Below are 21,635 nucleotides of genomic sequence, written 5' to 3'. Positions count from 1 at the left end.
CAGATGGGCCAGTGGGCTGGCAGCAGCACATCCCCCCGCCCAGTCACCATGGCATTGGCACATTTCTCCGTGTCCCCTCCAGATGGGCAGCATCAGCACATCTCTGTCCCCCCCCCCCACCCCGCGTCACCATGGCATTGGCACATTTCTCCCTGTCCCCTCCAGATGCATTACCATGGCATTGACACATTTCTCCCTGTCCCCTCCAGATGGGCAGCATCATCAGCATGCTGATGCTGCCCATCTGGAGGGGACAGGGATAAATGTGCCAATGCCATGGTGACGCGGGGAGCGGGGGTGGGGCAGAGATGTGCTGATGCTGCCCATATAAGGCTACTTTCACACTAACGTTCGTCGGTCCGCTCGTGAGCTCCGTTTGAAGGGGCTCACGAGCGGACCCGAACGCCGCCGTCCAGCCCTGATGCAGTCTGAATGGAGCGGATCCGCTCAGACTGCATCAGGCTACTTTCACACTAGCGTTCGGGCGGATCCGTTCAGAACGGATCCGCTCATAATAATGCAGACGGAGGCTCCATTCAGAACGGATCCGTCTGCATTAAAATGGCAAAAAAAAAGCTAAGTGTGAAAATAGCCTGGGACGGATCCGTCCAGACTTTCAATGTAAAGTCAATGGGGGACGGATCCGCTTGAAGATTGAGCCACATTGTGGCATCTTCAAACGGATCCGTCCCCATTGACTTACATTGTAAGTCTGGACGGATCCGCACGCCTCCGCACGGACAGGCGGACAGCTGAACGCTGCTTGCAGCGTTCGGGTGTCCGCCTGGCTGTGCGGAGGCGTGCGGATCCGCCCAGACTTACAATGTAAGTCAATGGGGACGGATCCGTTTGAAGATGCCACAATGTGGCTCAATCTTCAGGCGGATCCGTCCCCCATTGACTTTACATTGAAAGTCTGGACGGATCCGTCCCAGGCTATTTTCACACTTAGCTGTTATATGCTAAAATAATGCAGACGGATCCACTCTGAACGGAGCCTCCGTCTGCATTATTATGATCGGATCCGTTCAGAACGGATCCGATCGAACGCTAGTGTGAAAGTAGCCTAAAGGAGAAATGTGCCAATGCCATGGTGACTGGGGGGGGGGGGGGGGGGGGGGGTGCACAACAGAGACTCTGTCCGCCCCCCCCCCCAGTCACCATGGCATTGGCACACTTCTCCCTGTCCCCTCCACTTGGGCAGCATCAGCACATTCCCCTGGCACGCATTTGCATCTAGCCGCCCCTTCCATTTCATGGGGGCTCTTTAAGGCATGGGCGTTCCAGCAGTAGCACCCCCCTATTTTAAGCATTGCATTCTGTGCAGCCGGCCCGGGCATGGCAATTTCCAGAATGCAACAAAAACTCTCTTAACATTCCCGTCCCCCCACTGTTGGCACATTCACATTAATCATTTGTTCAAAAAAATACTTACTTGGTTCGAATCGTTCTCCAGCTGTAGACTTGCTGCCGCATGGGCCTTGCTGACTAGTCTCTGCTGGCTGGGCGCGCTCTGTCTCCTCTCTGGGGGCGGAGCTCAGTGGCTACGCTCCAGCAGCCACTGGTCTGCTCTCTTAAAGAGAAAGGCAGGCCAGCCAGGCAGCAGAGCGGAGCTCAGAGCGGCCGCGAGCCCCGCCCCCTCCTCACTCCTTCAGTCCGGACCGGAGCGCTGAGAAGAGTAAAGGTTTGAGTCACTGCAGGCTGCCGCCCGGCGCCCTAGTAAGTCCGCCGCCCGCCCGCAGGCCCTGCCCCCTGCAGAATAAATATTCGCGTCACTGCGGGCTGTCGGCCGCCCGGCGCCCCTGTTGTCATGGCGCCCTGTGCGGCCGCACAGCCCGCACACCCCAAAGGCCGGCCCTGCCTGCACTACTGTACATGTGACATACTTGCAAGCAAATATACCATTTAATATGCTCAAGGCGAGCAGTAAGGGACAGGGAAGTGGACGTGCTACTGATGGTGCACGCAGAGGCCGATGCCCTGGGCGCGGAAAAACTATGCCTGCTGCCAGAGCACAAGAAAAACACTCATCCACGATACCTAGCTTCATGTCCCAGTTTGCAGGGTGGCAGAGGCCAGGTGGTCGGTTGGATTGCAGCAGATAATGCTTCCAGTCGGTTAAGCACCACCCTGTCTTCCACAAAGTCCAGTCTCAGTAGCCAAGAGTCTGGTTAACAGAATCATCACCCTGATCCTCCTTCCTCTCACCATGGAGAGTCTTGGCAAACAAGTGATCCTACACTCGGATATTTCGAGGCAGCTCTTTTCATCGCCATTCCTTGATTTGGGCCTCTCTTGAAGAGGGACATGAGCAGATCTTGTGCACTGATTCCCAAACTCTTGAGCATCCACAGTCAGAAGAAGATGATGGTGGGGAATGGCAATTAGTGTTTCACGAGGTGGATGATGATGATGATGAGACACAGTTGCCAATAAGTCAACGGCAATTAGTGTCTCAAGAGGTTGATGATGAGAATGAGACACAGTTGTCAATAAGTGAGGTTCTTGTTAGGTCAACAAGTCAGGAGGTGGTGGACGATGAAATCACTGCCCCAACCTGGGAAGATGGCAAGCTGAGTGAGGACAGCAGTAGGCAGGAGGAGGGATCCACAGCACCACAACAGGCTGGAAGAGGCAGTGGGGTGGCAAACAGGGAAAAGGCGGGCCACACCAAACAGGCCCCCCAACTGTTCCCCGGAGCACCCCCTTGCGGCAATCTCCCTTGCCAAAGTGGTAGGCGTTCCATAGTCTGCCGCTTTTTTTAGGAAAGTGCGGACGATAAAAGAATTGTCATATGCAACCTGTGCCGTACCAAAATGAGCAGGGGCGTGAACACTAGCAACCTCACCACCACCAGCATGATCCGCCACATTGCATCAAAGCACCCTAATAGGTGGGTCAAACGCCTGGGTCCACAATCAGTGTCTGCGGGTCACACCACTGCCTCCTCTTCCCCTGTGTTACTTGCTGGCCAATCCCCTGTCCAAGACACAGGCCCGGATGCCTCCCACCATGCACCCATACCTTCGCAAGCACTATCAGCTTGCATATGCACTTCTGTGTCCCAGCGCAGCGTACAGATGTTCATTTTCCAGGCCTTTGAACGAAATCGCAAATACCCAGCCACTTACTCACAGGCCATAGCACTAAATACGCACCTTTCCAAATTGCTGGCCATGGAAATGTTGCCATTTAGGCTTGTGGACACTGAGGCTTTCCGCAGCCTGATGGCGGCGGCCATCCCTCATTACTCAGTCCCCAGCCGCCACTATTTTTCCTGGTGTGCCGTCCCCGCCTTACACCAGCATGTGTCTCGTAACATCACCCGTGCCCTGACCAACGCAGTTATTAGGAAGGTCCACTTAACGACTGCCACATGGACAAGTGCCTTTGGCCAGGGACGCTACATTTCCCTGAAGGCACACTAGGTGAACGTTGTGGTGGCCGGGAGCCAGTCATACCCTGGGATGGCAGAGGTGCTACTGACGCCAAATATTGCGGGCCCTAATTCCATCAGGATTTCAGCCATCACCTTCATTAGTGGCTGCAACCCCCCGTTCTCCTCCTCCACCTCCACTTCCACCTCTGAATTCTCATCTTGCAGCACCAGTCAGCCATCAGTCAGTAGCTGGAAGCAGTGTAGCACTGCAATGGGGAAGCGGCAACAGGCCGAACTGAAACTAATTTGCTTAGGTGACAAACAACACACCGCCGCAGAGCTGTGGCAGGGTATAAGGCATGGTTGTGTCTGATAATGGCTATAACTTGGTGGTGACTTTGGAGCTCGGCAAGCTCACATAGATATAATGCCTAGCCCACGTGTTAAACTTAGTGGTTCAATGGTTTCTCAAAACCTAACCTAATTTGCCTGAGCTATTGGTGAAGGTGCGCCGCGTGTGTGCCCATTTCCGAAAATCAGCTACAGCTGCCGTCGGACTTTATGTTATGCTGCCTTTCCCATAACTCTCGCATTAAACGCACTTTAGCCAACACCAATTACTGGTTGATCACACTTCTTGACCCCCGCTACAAAAATAACTTCTGATCTCTCATCCTGTGGTGGAGAAGACTAGCAAAATGGTGCAATACCAGAAGGTCCTTGTGGAAAAATTGCTCCAAAAATTTCCAGCTGACAACGCTGGCAACAGAGTACGTAGTTCCTTGGGCAACCAAGGAGAGGAGACGAGGAGAACACACAGCAGTTCCAACAGAGGCAGGTCAACACTCTCCAAGGCCTGGGACAGTTTCATGACACCACCCTCACCCTGATGCGCAGCCCTCCAAAGAGGGAAACGTTTTGGAAGATGGTGAAGGAGTATGCAGCAGACCGTGTCAGCGTCCTCAGTGATCCCTCTGTGCCTTACAACTATTGGGTGTCCAAGCTGGACACATGGTATGAACTGGCACCCTACGCCTTGGAGGTTCTGGACTGCCTGCTGCCAGCGTTTTGTCAGAGAGGGTATTTAGTGCTGCTGGGGGCATAATACCTGATAAGCGCATCCGCATGTCAACTGAAACTGCTAACAGGTTGACTCTTATCAAAATGAACAAGGCCTGGATTGCCCCTGACTTCTCTACTCTACCAGAGAAAAGAGGCTGAACATAAAGGCACTTTAAATGTGGCTTTTATGGTGTATTGAGTACACTAATTTCCCATTCCCACACCCCTTCCACCACAAAAAAGGGTATATTGTTCAATTTTCCTTTTTTCATTCTCCTCCTCCATCATATCTATGTGCTTATTAGGCTGCCCTCGCTCCTAATGTTTTAGCGGGTCAGCTCAGCAGCAGGCCCTCACTCCTAATGTTTTAGAGGGTCAGATTAGCAGCAGACCCTCACCCCTAATTTTTTAGAGGGTCACCAGCAGGCCCTCACCTCAGATTTTTTAGATGGTCAGATCAGCAGCAGGCCCTCGCCCCTAATGTTTTAGATGGTCAGCTCAGCAGCAGACCCTCACCCCTAATGTTTTAGAAGGTCATATCAGCAGCAGACCCTCACCCCTAATGTTTTAAATGGCCAGCTCAGCAGCAGACCCTCGCCCATAATGTTTTAGAAGGTCAGATCAGCAGCAGACCCTCACCCCTAAAGTTTTAGATGGTCAGATCAGGAGAAGACCCTCACCCCTATTTTTTTAGATGTCAGCTCAGCAGCAGACCCTCAGCCCTAATTTTTTAGATGGTCAGATCAGAAGCAGGCCCTCGCCCCTAATGTTTTAGAGGGTCAGCTCAGCAGCAGACCCTCAGCCTAAATTTTTTAGATGGTCATCTCAGCAGCAGACCCTCACCCCTAATGTTTTAGATGGACAGATCAGCAGCAGGCCCTCACCCCTAATGTTTTATGGATCACCAGCAGGCCCTTGCTCCTAATGTTTTTGAGGGTCACCAGCAGGCAATCAATCATAATTTTTCAAGGGTGTGTATGATGCCCTCCTTTATGTGTAATAAAGGGTGCATTGTAGTGCCGGTTCCTTGTAATTTTTGGCATCCCTTTCACTTAGTACATAGGCTTTATGAATGTAGTAGTCCGACTACCTGTTGTAATTGTACCACAATGTGAATGAGGCCCTCCTTTATGTGATATACAGGTTGTATCGGAGTGCCTCTTCCTTGTCATTTTTGGCAGCACTTTCACTTTATATGCAAGTAAATATACAGGAAAGAATGTTTCCTAACAATTTTTCCTCTGAAATCGATTTTTATCTTCGGTTTGGTGCATATTATTGTCAATCTGTAAAAGTGGCGTAGTACTCGGACAACATTGTCCCCAGCAGCGACCTGGGAGTCCAAGATGCATCCAGACATCCTCCCCATGTTGTTCCCGGACCATTTCAGTGGTGTGTCCATCAATTTCTGACCTTTTCCTATGAACCAGACACCCTCCCCTCTTCAGAGCATGGGTGCCTGGATTAATGCTCGGGTTCTCCCATTGACTTCCATTCTGCTCAGGTGCTCTGTAGAGCACCCGAGCATCCTAAAGTGTTCTACCTGAGCACCCAAGCACTTTGGTGCTCGATCAACACTACTATTAATACCATTCTCTATATCATTAATAAATAGGTTAAATAATAGGCGACCATCTCTGAACCTTTGGAGTACATCACATATAACTGGGGACCATTAAAAATAGAAATCATGTACCACAATGCTCTGGAGCCAGTTTTCAAATCAATTACAAACTATATTTTCTTACCCCATAGACTAATGTTGAGTGAATCAAAGTGAAACAAACTTACTTTGATGCGAATTTTAGGAAAAATACAATTTACCACACATCCAAATTGTCTCTCGCTTCGTTGTAATGAAATGTTTTTTTTTCCCTAAAATGGTGGATACACGTGTTACCAAGTGAAAGTAAGAAGTCCAGGAATTCGATATGACTCATAATGTCATGCAGCCAGACAATCAGCAGATAGCCATCCCCTGTGATGTTACAGTCCTATAAAGACTACTCCTGCCTGGTCTTCACCATTTTACAGTAAATTGAGCATAGGAACAGATGTGTCAATGTCACGTAGCGATGTGGGAGGGTACACCACACTGACAACAGGAGGGAAGGGAAAAGGAACTAGGCCTCAAAGCTATGGAAAGGGAAACAGACACCACCTATGGAAACCCTAATCCTAGCCCTGACTCCTATCTGTATGAACGGACCTTGAGGGTAGGAATGTTCATACACTGGAACATGAGACCCTGAAAACCCTAAATTTCCCTGGAGTAGTGTCTGGGCTTGAGACAAACTGTTCCTTCCAATATGAAAGAACAAGCGTCTCCCTAAAGTCTAGTAACAAAAGACAAAAGGGAAACAACAAAATATAAAGCATTTAACTGCTGAAGTAAATGGACGAGCAGGAACTACTTCGGATGCGTCAACTTCGACAATGAATGGCTTTGACACATTCGGTTGCACCAGTATAGCAGCAGAAGCAAAACATTACTTCACCGCTGAAAAGGCTTGTAATGCCTCATCAGACCAGACTGAGACATCCAAACCTTTCTTAGTCATGTCTGTTAAAGGTTTAACCACAGTCTAGTAGTTCAAAATTACCTAAGAGTTCAGTCTTTCTTCTTTACAAAGAAAAACCATGCTGCAAGTGGGGATTTGGAAGGTCTAATATGTTTCTTAGCCAAACTTTCAGCAATATACTCTCACATGACCGCTATTTCAGGTTCAGAAAGGTTATATAACCTAGATTTGGGCAACTTTGCTGCGGGGATAAGATTGATGGGACAATCATATTCCCGATGTGGCGGTAAATCCTGGCAACCACTCTCAGAAAATACATCAGAAAAATTTAAGTGGGTATAGGTTTAGTGGTTAAGACAGAAAGAGATGTATTTAGACAGTTGTCCATGCAATAATCAATCGAGAATCTGTCTCGTTTGCCAGTCAATGGTAGGATTATGTTTGCTTAACCATGGTAGACCCAGGACCAACGGAGCAGGCAGACCCTCCAACATAAAACACAAAATGGATTCCTGATGAAAATCACCTACTCTTAAACGGATGTCCTGCACCACCTGTGACAAACATTTCTGAGAAAGTGGTGTGGAGTCAATTGCAAACACCGAAATATTTTTTTCTAATGCACTTGTTGTCAACCCATGCAAACAGACGAGCTGACCATCAACTAGAACTCCTGTCTCACTGTCAATAAACACCTCAATTCCCACAGTTTTGGACTCAAGCGCAACCTTGGCAGTAAGGAGAAATCGGGTACTACCAGTAAATGACAAAATTACGTTCTCTGACTCCCCACCCACACCACCAAGAGTAAGATTGGAATTAAACGTTTTTTTTTTTTCGTTTTCACCTTGATGCTGAACGTAAGGGCAAACATTAACAAAATGCCCCCTTTTTCCGCAGGAAAAACATACTCCCTTCTTATGACTAAAACTCTTGCAAGCAGGCCCAGGGTAGCTCCCCCTAACTGCATAGGTTTATCACCAGACATAAACTCAGGAGTCTCTCCACTCAAACTGTCAGAGGAAGCCGCCACGTGATATGATGATTCGTCCTGCGAGGGAGGGACCTTAGATCTCTCTCTTAGGCGTATATCAATAAGTACGGCAAAGGACATAGCCACAGCTACCTCTATAGACAGACCCTGCAATTGTCTAGCCAGTGCAGCGATAGAATCCATAGCTTCACTGACACTATGGAAACCCTAAACCTAGCCATGGCTCCTATCCGTATGAACGGACCTTGATGGTAGGAATGTTCATACACTGGACCTGAGACATTGGAAACCCTGAATTGCCCTGGAGTAGTGTCTGGGTTTGAACAAGCGTCTTTCTGAGGCCTAGTAACAAAAGACAGAAGGGAAGCAACAAAATATAAAAGGGAGCACTTAACTTCTGAAGTAAATAGACGAGCAGGAAATCAGAAGATATCCATACACCAGCACTTCAAATACCAAACTAAAGCTATCAACCACATAGCATGATGGGTGAAGCCAGACTAAATAGGAGAGTTGGAATGACCACTAAGCTACAGCCGTGGCCAAAAGTTTTGAGAATTATATAAATATTGGAAATTGGAAAAGTTACTGCTTAAGTTTTTATAAAAGCAATTTGCATATACTCCAGAATGTTATTAAGAGTGATCAGATGAATTGCATAGTCCTTCTTTGCCATGAAAATTTACTTAATCCCAAAAAAAACTTTCCACTGCATTTCATTGCTGTCATTAAAGGACCTGCTGAGATCATTTGAGTAATCGTCTTGTTAACTCAGGTGAGAATGTTGATGAGCACAAGGCTGGAGATCATTATGTCAGGCTGATTGGGTTAAAATGGCAGACGACCTGTTGAAAGGAGGGTGATGCTTGAAATCATTGTTCTTCCATTGTTAACCATGGTGACCTGCAAAGAAACGCGTGCAGCCATCATTGCGTTGCATAAAAATGGCTTCACAGGCAAGGATATTGTGGCTACTAAGATTGCACTTCAATCAACAATTTATAAGATCATCAAGAACTTCAAGGAAAGAGGTTCAATTCTTGTTAAGAAGGCTTCAGGGCGTCCAAGAAAGTCCAGCAAGCGCCAGGATCGTCTCCTAAAGAGGATTCAGCTGCGGGATCGGAGTGCCACCAGTGCAGAGCTTGCTCAGGAATGGTAGCAGGCAGGTATGAGTGCATCTGCACACACAGTGAGGCAAAGACTTTTGGAAGATGGCCTGGTGTCAAGAAGGGCATCAAAGAAGCCACTTCTCTCTCCAAAAAACATCAGGGACAGATTGATCTTCTGCAGAAAATATGGTGAATGGACTACTAAGGACTGGGGCAAAGTCATATTCTGCGATGAAGCCTCTTTTTCCGATTGTTTGGGGAAAAAGGCTTGTCCGGAGAAGAAAAGGTGAGCGCTACCATCAGTCCTGTGTCATGCCAACAGTAAAGCATCCTGAGACCATTCAAGTGTGGGGTTGCTTCTCATCCAAGGGGGTGGGCTCACTCACAATTTTGTCCAAAAACACAGCCATGAATAAAGAATGGTACCAAAACACCCTCCAACAGCAACTTCTTCCAACAATCTAACAACAGTTTGGTGAAGAACAATGCATTTTCCAGGACAATGGAGCACCGTGCCATAAGGCAAAAGTGATAGCTAAGTGGCTCGGGGACCAAAACGTTGACATTTTGGGTCCATGGCCTGGAAACTCCCCAGATCTTAATCCCATTGAGAACTTGTGGTCAATCCTCAAGAGGCGGGTGGACAAACAAAAACCCACTAATTTTGACAAACTGAAGTGATTATGAAAGAATGGGTTGCTATCAGTCAGGAATTGGCCCAGAAGTTGATTGAGAGCATGCCCAATCGAATTAAAGAGGTCCTGAAAAAGAAGGGCCAACACTGCAAATACTGACTCTTTGCATAGATGTCATGTAATTGTCGATAAAAGCCTTTGAAACGTATGAAATTCGTGTAATTATATTTCACTACATCACAAACAACTGAAACAAAAGATCTAAAAGCAGTTTAGCAGCAAACTTTGTGAAAACTAATATTTGTGTCATTCTCAAAACTTTTGGCCACGACTGTACATCTGAGACAAGAGGTGTGGTCATTACCAGCAACCACACTGAAACCAGTGAAACTAAAGAAGCTGTCAGATCATATTACGTGCAGCCAGTTGCTTAGATCTTCTGACACCTGTCACGTTAGAGACTGTGACAGTCAAGTGCTAGGGACAGTGTTTAACAAAGCTTTAATTGTAGAATCTTGGATAGGGGTAGTGCAGGAAAAGTTCAGGGGATCATAAGGAGAGTTTTCAGACACTGTAGGGAGAGCATAGGGAGACTGCAAGGACAATGCAAGCTCTGTGTAATCTCCCTGTGCATCTTTTTCCACTGCTGTACCATTCATTCTTAATCTGTCCTGTTATACAGGATACATTCTCCCTAAAGTTTAACTGCAGGCTGAGATAGACCTGATTTAAAGCACTTTGTAACAAATTAATTCAGATCGAAGCAAATTTTTGGGAAAAATTCGGTGAAGAGTCTGAATTGAAGTTTTCAAACTTCACTTATCTCTACTATAGACCTTATTTTACCAATTAAACACATGAGAGGCAGTATAAAATGCCTTTGCAACATCCAAAAGCAATATATCCACAGCCACTCCTAGTCACACATTCCTTAAAAAGCCCCTTGAGTATTTTTCCTACAATGGAGGTTACGCTTACTGGTCTATAATTACCCGGGGAAGACCTAGACCCTAAGTAAGTTACTTGGCACTATACCAGTTGTTAGACACTCTTAAAACATTATGAACAGTGGCATAGCAGTAACTGAACTGAGTTCCTTACTTCCTTACAATCTCTTGGGTGTAATCCATCTGGACCCGGATCCTCATTCACTATCATTCATCCTTGCTTCTGGGGTGAAATTGTGGGCTGATACTATTGCTCTTTTACCCTTGCAGTTTCTTTTAATTTACAGCATGTCAGAAATACAGGTGACAGACCCTTCTAAGGGAATGGGCAGTGGCCAACATGTTTTTGGAGCTGGCATAAGTAGCAGCAGAAGAAGGGGGGTGGTGGTAGCAGCAGTCGCAGCGACAGTCCAGAGCTGTCAGTGTCCTATAGCAGTCGTGTTTTGACCAACAACCCAGCTGTCCATCAATGGTTGACTTGATCTTCTACTTCATCGCAAGTGACATCAGACACCCCCAGTCAGGAGTCAGTGGGCTCCTCTGACATGACGCTTAGTTGGCATGGCCAGATAACAAGCTCTGTGCCCTCACCTGTCCTCAACCTGCCTCTGTCATTTTCTGTTCCTTCAGATCGAGAATTATTGTATGCCGTGGGCTCGGTTCCACTTTTCAGCAAGCTGCCTGTTTATTCAACACTGAAGAGAGAAAGGAGGGGGGACGAAGCTGCAGAGGCCCCTGTCTTCTCCACACAGAAGTGTCAAGAATGATGTATGGACTGTAGAAGAATGCCTAAGCCAATTAGTTAGAATATATATACATATATATATATATATATATATATATATATACAGGAAAAAATGGCGGCACTGGAACACAATCAAAGAAAAAGAGGGTGCACGTCTCCAGGGGAATAGGCTTCTTACCCCAATGTATAATCCAGAAAAGTAGGCGGCACTCCGATGAAGATGACAAGTGAACTTTATTCACCCAGGTGGTGCAACGTTTCGGTTCTTCACTAGAACCTTTTTCAAGGCTTGAAAAAGGTTCTAGTGAAGAACCGAAACGTTGCACCACCTGGGTGAATAAAGTTCACTTGTCATCTTCATCGGAGTGCCGCCTACTTTTCTGGATTATATATATATATATATATATATATACACACAGTGCCTTGCAAAAGTAATCATGCCCGTATTTTGGTGCCTTACAACCTGGAATTAACATGGTTGTTTAAGGATTTGCATAATTTAATTTACAGAACATGCCCACAACTTTGAAGATGTTTTTTTTATTTTTTTATTATTATTGTGAAGCAAACAACAAATAGGACAAAATAACAGAAAAAGTCAATGTTCATAACTATTCACACCTTTTCCCCTAAAGTCAATACTTTGTAGAGCCACCTTTTGCGGCAATCACAGCTCCAAGTCGCTTTGGATTAAGACTCTTTGAGCTTGCCACATCTTACCACTGGGATTTTTGCCCATTTCTCCTTTCAAAACTGCTCCAGCTCCTTCAAGTTGGATGGTTTGCGCTTGTGAACAGCAATCTTTAAGTCTGACCACAGATTTTCTATTTGATTGAGATCTGGGCTTTGACTAGGCCATTCCCACATATTTACATGTTTCCCCTTAGCAGTGTTTTTGGGGTCATTGTCCTGCTGATGGTGAACATCCGTCCTAACCTCAAATCACACACAGAGTGGTACAGATTTTGCTCAAGAATATTGCTGCATTTAGCACCATCCATCTTTGCCTCAACTCTGACCAGTTTCCCTGGCCGGCTGCTGAAAAATATCCCCACAGCATAATGCTACCACCACCATGTTTCACTGTGGGGATGGTGTTTCTTGGGTGATGTGTTGGGTTTGTGCCAGACATAGCGTTTTCTTTGATGGCCGAAAAGTTTAATTTTAGTCTTGTTAGACAAGAGCACCTTCCTCCATACATTTTGGGAGTCTCTCACATGCCTTTTCGCTAACTCACAACATGCCTTTTTGTTTTTAGCTGAAAAGAATGGCTTTCTTCTGGCCACATAAAGCCTAACTCTGTCACCGCCAGATATCTGAGAAGCTCTGACAGACATTCTTCAGAACCTCCTGCTTGAGGTTCTTTTGTTTTGCTTTCGTTTTGTCATCTCGTTTCCCTCTCTCAGCTGTCATCTAATTGCACTGATTGCATCCCTTTAAATCGTACTGCATCACTTTGCTACAGATAAGTCTGTTCATTTATTAGTGTTTTCCTGTTTGCTTGATCCTTAGTGACCCTGACTCCCTCCGTATTAAGTGTAGGGAGTCAGTGGTCGTGTCCCCTCACTATTATAGTGTGTTCAGGTGTCATAGGAGTCAAGGCACGAGGGCATGCAATTATCTATCATAGAGATCTTTGCATGGGCTGAGAAGTCAGGGAGAGTGCTAGGGCTTTTACATGGCTCACCCTTATGTTCCTTAGTTTGGGATCAAGTCAGTAGGATCTTCATTTGTTGTCTTCTAGTTTTCTGCAACACCATCCGTAACATTATAAACCGCCGAAAACTGTTTTAAGCATGGATCCGGTTTCACTCTTGACTGAACGTATGCAGGGTCTTTCACTGAAGGTAGCAGATATCTGTAAAACTGTATCTCAGTTTCAGGTGACCGGTTCAGCTTGCGTTCATGGAGTTTGTTCTGAGCCTAAGATCTCGCTTCCGGATATGTTCTCCGGGGTAGTGAGAATTTTGTTTGTTTTAGAGAAGCTTGCAAACTCCATTTTCGCCTACTTCCCCATTCCTCTGGTGATGAGGAGCAGAGGGTGGGGATCATCATCTCGCTGCTCAGGGATAACGCTCAGTCTTGGGCCTCTTCACTACCGGTGGGGGCACGGCCCCTCCGATCCGTGGATGAATTTTTTGTAGCACTCGGTCAGATATATGATGATCCAGATCGTATTGCTCTGGCTGAATCTAGACTGCGTCTTTTATGCCAGGGTAAACAGTCCGCAGAGTTATACTGTTCAGAATTTCGGAGATGGGCAGCTGATACTTGTTGGAATGATGCTGCACTCCGAAGTCAATTTTGCCATGGTCTTTCAGAGGGATTGAAGGATGCATTTGCCTTTCATGAGAGACCTGCCTCCTTGGAGTCTGCCATGTCTCAGGCTGTTCGTATTGACAGGCGTCTTAGAGAGAGGAGAGAGATCACTCCTTCCTGTCATATTCAGTCCAAGGACAGTGGGTCTGTCTCATTCAGTGCACAGGGGTCTCAGTCTCTCTCAATCCCCTTTGAGGAGGAGCCCATGCTGCTGGGTTTGCTTGCCTCTAATAATAGAGGATTCAGCTCTCAGAGGAGGGTTTGTTTCTGTTGTGGAGGTATAAATCATTTGGCAAATGTTTGCCCCTCTAGAAGATCCAGGGAGAGTTTTGAGGGTAATAAAGAAACAAAAAGAAAGAAATCCTCTAAAAAATTTCCATTGGCAAGGTTGATGCGGAATTGAAGCTTTTCCGTTTGCTTGTAGTTCTCGTTTTGTCCTTCCTGCCAGGGTGGCGCTAGAGAGCAAGAACATTGTGAGATTTTTGTAGCTAGTGGAGCAGCTGTCAATCTCATTGATAGTCAATTTGCTGTAACACATGGTTTCCAGGTATGCACTTTGGGAAAGGACATACCTGTTTTTGCTATTAATTCCGCTCCACTTTCTCAAAAATCGTTAAAGGGCATAGTTCACAATATCCGTTTGACTGTAAGTGATGCTCATGTTGAGGATGTGTCATGTTTCGTCCTGAGCGGGTTACCTACTCCTCTAGTATTGGGGCTACCCTGGCTCACTAAACATAACCCGACCATTGATTGGCAAGCGAGGCAAATTGGAGTGGTTGGACTTTTGGCTGGACTTTTGCAGAGGAATTGCCTCTCAACGTCTCTTTCAGAGGTTTCTACTAAGAATATCAAATTGAAGGTTCCCTCCTGGAAGTTGGGTCCTAAGTTTATTGGGCCTTACAAAATCTTGTCCGTCATCAATCCTGTTGCCTACCATCTTGATCTTCCTCAGACATGGAAGATCCATAATGTTTTTCATAAGTCCCTATTAAAACCTTATATCCAACCCACTGTACCCTCCTCTTTGCCTCCTCCTCCGATTGTGGTTGATGGTAATCTTGAATTTCAGGTCTCTAGGATTGTGGATTCTCGTGTTGTCCGCGGTTCTCTCCAGTACCTCGTTCATTGGGAGAGTTATGGTCCTGAGGAGAGGATTTTGGAAACTAGAGGAAAAGGTGCCAGTTTTATTGGTACTATTTTGAGGTACATATGATTTTTAATTGCTCTATAATGACGTTTTTGTGAGGCATGGTAACCAAAAAATGTCTGTTTTGGCACTGTTTTTATTTTTTTACAACAGTCATCTGACAGGGTAGATCATGTGCTATTTTTATAGAGCAGGTTGTTACAGATGCAATGATACTGAATATGTCTACTTTGTTTGTTTGTTTCAGTTTTACATAATAAAGCATTTTTGAAAAAAAGTTATGTCTTTGTGTCTCCATTTTCTGAACACCATATTTTTTTAATTTTCTGCTGATCGTCTTGTGCAGGGGCTCGTTTTTTGCAGGAAGAGTTGACGTTTTTATTGGTATCATTTTTGGGTATATATGATTATTTGATCATTTATTATTATACTTTATGGTGCAAGGTGACCAAAAAATTGGTTGTATTAGCAGTTTTTATTCATTTATTTTTACAGAATTCACCAGAGGGGTGACATTTTTATACAGAAGATCGTTACAGGACGTGGCAATACCTAATATGTATACTTTTTATATTTATTTAGGTTTTACACAATAATAGCATTTTTGAAACAAAAACAATGATGTTTTAGAGTCTCCATAGTCTGAGAGCCATAGATTTTTTATTTTTTGACCGATTGTCTTAGTTAGGCTCTCATTTTTTTGCAGGATGAGGTGACGATTTGATTGGTACTATTTTTGGGGGCATAAGCTCTTTTGATCGCTTGGTGTTGCACTTTATGTGATGTTAGGTAACCAAAAATAGCACTATTTTTATTTTATTTTTTTTTTTAGGGTGTTCCCCTGGGGGGTTGGGTTATGTGATATTTTTATAGAGCTGGTTGTTATGGACGCGGCGATACCTAATATGCATACTTTTTTTATTTATTTCACTTTAACACAATAATAGCATTTTTGAAACAAGGTACCATTTTGTGGGACATATGCCTTTTTGATCATTTGGAGTTGCACTTTTTGTGATGTAAGGTGCCAAAAATGGCTTTTTATTTTTTTATGGTGTTTATTGGACGGGGTGGATCATGTGATATATTTATAGAGCCATTCGTTATGACACGGAAATACCAAATATGTCTATTCTATATTTTTTTTTTCTATTTTTAACTTTTTTTTATTACTTAGTTACATATGAAACCTTTTTTTATTTATTTTTTAAAACACTTTTTAAAATTTTTTTTACACTTTGCGTCTGTATACACAGCGCGCGTTGGGAACTGTCCCTGCTTTATCTCTGGAGTGCCCTGCAGTCACTGACAGTGGGCCCCCTGCTCGGCACGAATAGCATGCAGCTGTCATCTCTGAATGCACGTTCCAGAAAGTCCATTCAGAGATAAACATCCACTCATAGGACATTTATATCCTATGGGCGAATGTGAAGTGGTTAACAGCTCTTTCAGTTCAGTGGAAAACTTGCAGAACCGGGTTACCATGTGATTGAAGACATGTGCAATGCAGGGCGCATGGGTAAGCCCTCCCTGAAGCAGCACAGACAAAATTTTCTTCCCATTATCGGTAACCATGGTTTCTATCTCCAGTTGGCAAACAGACAACAAGTGTTCCATTTTTTTATTGATGATGCCAAGCAGTTGCTCCCCTGTGTGGCTCAGTTCGGCCAGGCTGACAAGGTGCAGAACCACTTGACAACACCCAGATTTGTATAGGTGATATGCTGATAGACCACTGTGAATTGTGCCTAGAGTGAAGGGTAAGGACAAGGTGGAGAATGAGGAAGCAGAGAAGGACATTGGTGCAGAAATTCCATTATTACAATGTGAAGTCGGCATGCCATCACCTGGCCAAGTTTCTTGTGTGCCTGAGCTGGAACCACATTTATCCAGTGGACTGTGAACAACATATATACCGGTAGTCTTTGACCATAGTTACAACGCCATACGTCAACGTTAGTATGAACTCTACCAGACACCAAGAGGCCCAAGGAATGGCCCACTTTCTGCTCAACGTACATGTGCAGAGCTGGCACAGCTTTTTTTGAAAAGTAATGTCAGCTTGGAGCTCTCCACCTTGGCTAGGCACAAGCCATCAGTTCTCTGATATGTGCAGAGTCAACTACATGGAAAGGGAAGGACTGTAGTACCAGCTACTTGGCCAGGTGCACATTCAGCTTCTGTGCCGTTGGATGATTGCACACAGTGGACCTGTCCTCCAAGTCTGGGTTGGCCTGTAACTGCTGACTGTCCTCACAAAGCTCATCGTTGCTGAAAAGCGGTGCAGAGCTGACGGCTATCATTACTTGGCTAGCAGAAAGAGCAGCAAAAGCAAGAGGCTGGCTCAGGACAGGTGAGGTCATAGAGGCAGTTCCTGGGTCATGCCTACTAAGCACGGTGTCAGAGGAACCCACCAATTCCTGGCCCTGTGTATCTGTTGTCACTTGAAATGATGTTGAAGAGCGAGTCAACTATTCCAGTACAGCATTCCAGTATATTGGTTCAGAGCTAAACCCAGACATATCCCCTTCTTAACCAAGACAGTCCCCTCTGAGATGAGCATCGGAGCATTTCAGGATCGGATGTTCTCCTTTGCCCTGCTCTGAATCGCAGGCAAGGGCTTTTTCATTAGATCTGGTGGCGTACCGGGTATCTTCTAGGCAGAGGCTTCCGCCTAGACATCATTGGCACTAATGGGAAGGCTTTAGCACTGCCTAGGGTAGAGCTAAAGCCCGCCCATTAGTGCCAGTGACATTGCCGGGAACACTGCTAGGCAGAATCCTCTGCCTAGCAGTGCAAAACAAAAAAGCCCTTGCCCTGCACTTTACAGCAACACACATTAAATTCTCCAAGGCTCATCTCAGAGGAGCTACCTGGATGAGGAAGGGGATATGTCTGAGTTTAGCTCTAAACCCAGAATATCCCTTTAAGTATGTGAGCTACACAATCCTCTGGATATTTTTGTCTGGTTACTTTTAAAGGGGTTTTCTAGGATTAGTATGGACTCTCCTGACCTATGGTGACCTTTCACCATATAAACAAATACATCCTGTATGTAGCTGTTATGAAACAGATTTGAAGAAGAATACAACTGGCTCTGTCCAGGATCACCACTAGCAAACTTAAAATCTGCTCCCTATCATCCTTGACTACTCTGGTTAGTAGATCTAAGGCTGCTAGGGACCCACGTTACATCTGCAGAGAAAGGCAGCAAAAAACAGGTGCAAACTTACAGACCTATAGGATGCGAAGGAGTAGCAGAAGAGAAGTACAAGTCAGAGTCAAAACTAGCAGAGACAGAAGGAGTCGGATCAGTAGACATGGGGTTGATCCAGAAACAAGTCACATAGTCAAAGCCAGGAGAATCAGTAGAAGGCTAATCAGTATGCAAGGGGAAAATCCAGAAATAAGCCACTATTGGTCACAGAGCCAGGTACCTGATTAGATTGGCATCCAGTTTCACAGATAAGTCCACCAGTAGTGTTTTGGCAGGTTGGCATAGCAACCCATCTAGAGCAGGCGTGCACTGTATCGCGGCTAGGGTAGGTTTCTGACAGTAGCACTTCCTGTTGCTGTATCCAAACAAAGCCATGATGCACTTTTTCTGCTGCAGCTCCACCACTGCCCCTAATGCCCAGCGAGTTTATAACATCCTCCCACCCAGCTAGTCACATAGACAATCTCCTATCACTGTCCCTATTGCTGCTTTGGCACACCCGTGGACAAAACATCACAGGAAATAAGAAACCTCTGCATGGACATGGTCAAGTGACCACAGCCGAGAACAGAAGATAGGAGCAATGAGGGCAAAAAACAAACAAAAATATTGCAAAATTACAGCTACCTTATACATGATTATTTTAAAGGATGCTGATGCACCTGGAAAACCCATTTATGATGCATCATTCTTTGAGGTCACTCAGCCAATATTACCATTCAGAAATGCATTTGAAGATGATGGTCAACAATCGACAAGCTCCAAGATCGACATGAGTCTCTACTACTTCCTCTGGGTATTTGCATATCAATTTAATTTACAGGTGTACAGTACATGGTTAATATTGCATATGAGTGGTAATGAGAAAAGGATAGTAAACAGTGTTGCATATACTGTATCATAGATCCAGTAAGGGGACAGGTGCTGCTTTTCCTACTTACTATGACAATGTTACAATGGCTTCCTGCTACTGCCACTAAGGGGTGCTAACTATATATAAATGTATACAGCTTCCATTGAGTTTAATGCTAGTTGTATAAATTCATGCAGACAGCTCCTTCCAGTGGTGGCCCTATGCAGCCAAAATGATATAATTTGTCATTGGATTTCTTGCTGGAGGAACCATAAGCTTAGTGAAAACTACTTACAGACCCAATAATCTATCTCAGTAGTTTACTGCATGATATGACCCCACCTTCCAATCACGGCACATTATTCTTTGACTTGACAGGTCTTGGTGCTCTAATGTAGAATTTTGTATTCATTGTTTGCAAATGAAGTCTGTCTTCTGAGACAGTGTTGATTAATATAAGTGATTACCCTGACATTTTCTCATTGCATTATAATTAAGGTGTCACGATTATCTACTCATTCTATTCACCTGCCTATTTTCTCCCAATTAGACCCCACCATGACCTCATTTCAAAGCGTAACTTTCCAAGCACTAGTAGATTAATAGCTCTGTTAAATTATTTACACTTCCCCGTTATATTTCTATTCTATATTTAATCCCTATAATTTACAAACCATATTTGATCTTCGTAAAATTGCTTTATGTTACCATGATCAGCCAAGGGAAATGCTGATAGCTTTTCTCAAGAAAGGCAAGAGTGTTTATGGCTCTCTTTTTTTCCCATAATTTGGAAGTGATAGAATCATTTAGAGCCTAATAATTCTGCATGTGGAGCTAAAATAGATCATGCACTGAAATCCTGCATAATATGTCAAAAAGCAAAGTATAGCAAAAAAATGTATTGTATGGTACTTCTGTATCCACACTGCATCTATGAGGGCTGAAAGGACAGAAGCACTCATGTTGTTAATGCAGATATCTGTGTCTATGGTCTAGTTCCCCAACAACTAGATGTACACATACTGTATGTGTAGTTACACAGGGGCCCCCTGCCAGCTTTATGTTATTGAGGGTGACGTATTCAGAAAGGGTCCTGCCAGATACAGAATGCCAGTAGTAGTGTATGGCAGAGTGTAATCAGTTATTGGAGCACTGAGTACAGAATGACAAAAAATATGTTTGCCTGTAGTTGGGTAGGTAGGCACATGCAAAGATTTTACAGCTGCTGGATTTGAAATGAACTAATAATAAAGGCTATGGACACCTTTGCACTGAATTTTATTGCTCTAAAACAGCTTTCCAAATATTTTATTTTTTATTAAGGGCTGCTGATGGAGGATGTGATCCATGATAGGAAGCTAGTTACTTATTTTTTCATAGATCACTGCAAATGGTGCACCACACTAGTATGCAACTGACATTACAAGGCTAAACCCTCACACTGATGTTAAAAAATGAGATTTTAGCTAATATATTCCTGTCAGGAACATATCGGAGCCCGAGCACCCTGCCAAGGTATCTCAGTGTAGCGCGGGACCTACCGCTAACCTACCTATAGTGTGTGAATACTGTCCGATAGGTGCCAAGGTCCGACTCACAGCCAAACTCCCACATACCTCCAAAGTAAGATTACTCATGTAATGGGAGGAGGGAGGAGGCTTGCGAGCCCCACCTATAGCAGGTCATGTGACACAGGCTACCAGGTGCGCTAGAATGTTACCAACCATAAGCGTCCGCACATTCAATGTAAATCAAGAAAAATCACAGAATAGAGTGGTATTACTGGGAGGAAATGCTCAAACCCCAAATACTGTAGCGTATTTTTAACCAGGGGACCAGATCCTGCACATGTGATCCATTGCTAATGGAAATCCCCAGCAAAAATGCATGCAATGGAGGATGCTGGCAGCGGACCACATGTACCACAAAAACATCCTACATAAGATGAAATAATGTGTGGATGAAAATATAAGAATAAATAGATCACTGCAAATGGTGTACCACACTGATATGCAACTGACAATACAAGGCTAAACCCTCACACTGATGTTAAAAATGATATTTTAGCCAATATATTCCTATCAGGAACATATCGGAGCCTGCATACACCGCCAAGGTATTGGACCTTGGCACCTATAGGACAGTGTTCACACACTATAGGCAGGTTAGCGGTAGTACCCCACTACACTGAGATACCTTGGCAGGGTGCTCGGGCTTCAATATGTTCCTGAAAGGAATATATTGGCTAAAATGCTCATTTTTTTAACATCAGTGTGAGGTTTTAGCCTTGTATTGTCAGTTGCATATCAGTGTGGTGCACCATTTGCAATGATCTACAGTACAGACCAAAAGTTTGGACACACCTTCTCATTCAAAGAGTTTTCTTTATTTTCATGACTATGAAAATTGTAGATTTACACTGAAGGCATCAAAACTATGAATTAACACATGTGGAATTATATACATAACAAAAAAGTGTGAAACAACTGAAAATATGTCATATTCTAGGTTCTTCAAAGTAGCCACCTTTTGCTTTGATTACTGCTTTGCACACTCTTGGCATTCTCTTGATGAGCTTCAAGAGGTAGTCACCTGAAATGGTCTTCCAACAGTCTTGAAGGAGTTCCCAGAGATGCTTAGCACTTGTTGGCCCTTTTGCCTTCACTCTGTGGTCCAGCTCACCCCAAACCATCTCGATTGGGT

The sequence above is a fragment of the Bufo gargarizans genome, chromosome 5 (genome assembly GCF_014858855.1).
Source record: "Bufo gargarizans isolate SCDJY-AF-19 chromosome 5, ASM1485885v1, whole genome shotgun sequence".
Classification (NCBI taxonomy): domain Eukaryota; kingdom Metazoa; phylum Chordata; class Amphibia; order Anura; family Bufonidae; genus Bufo; species Bufo gargarizans.
Note: the sequence above shows the minus strand (reverse complement) of the source record.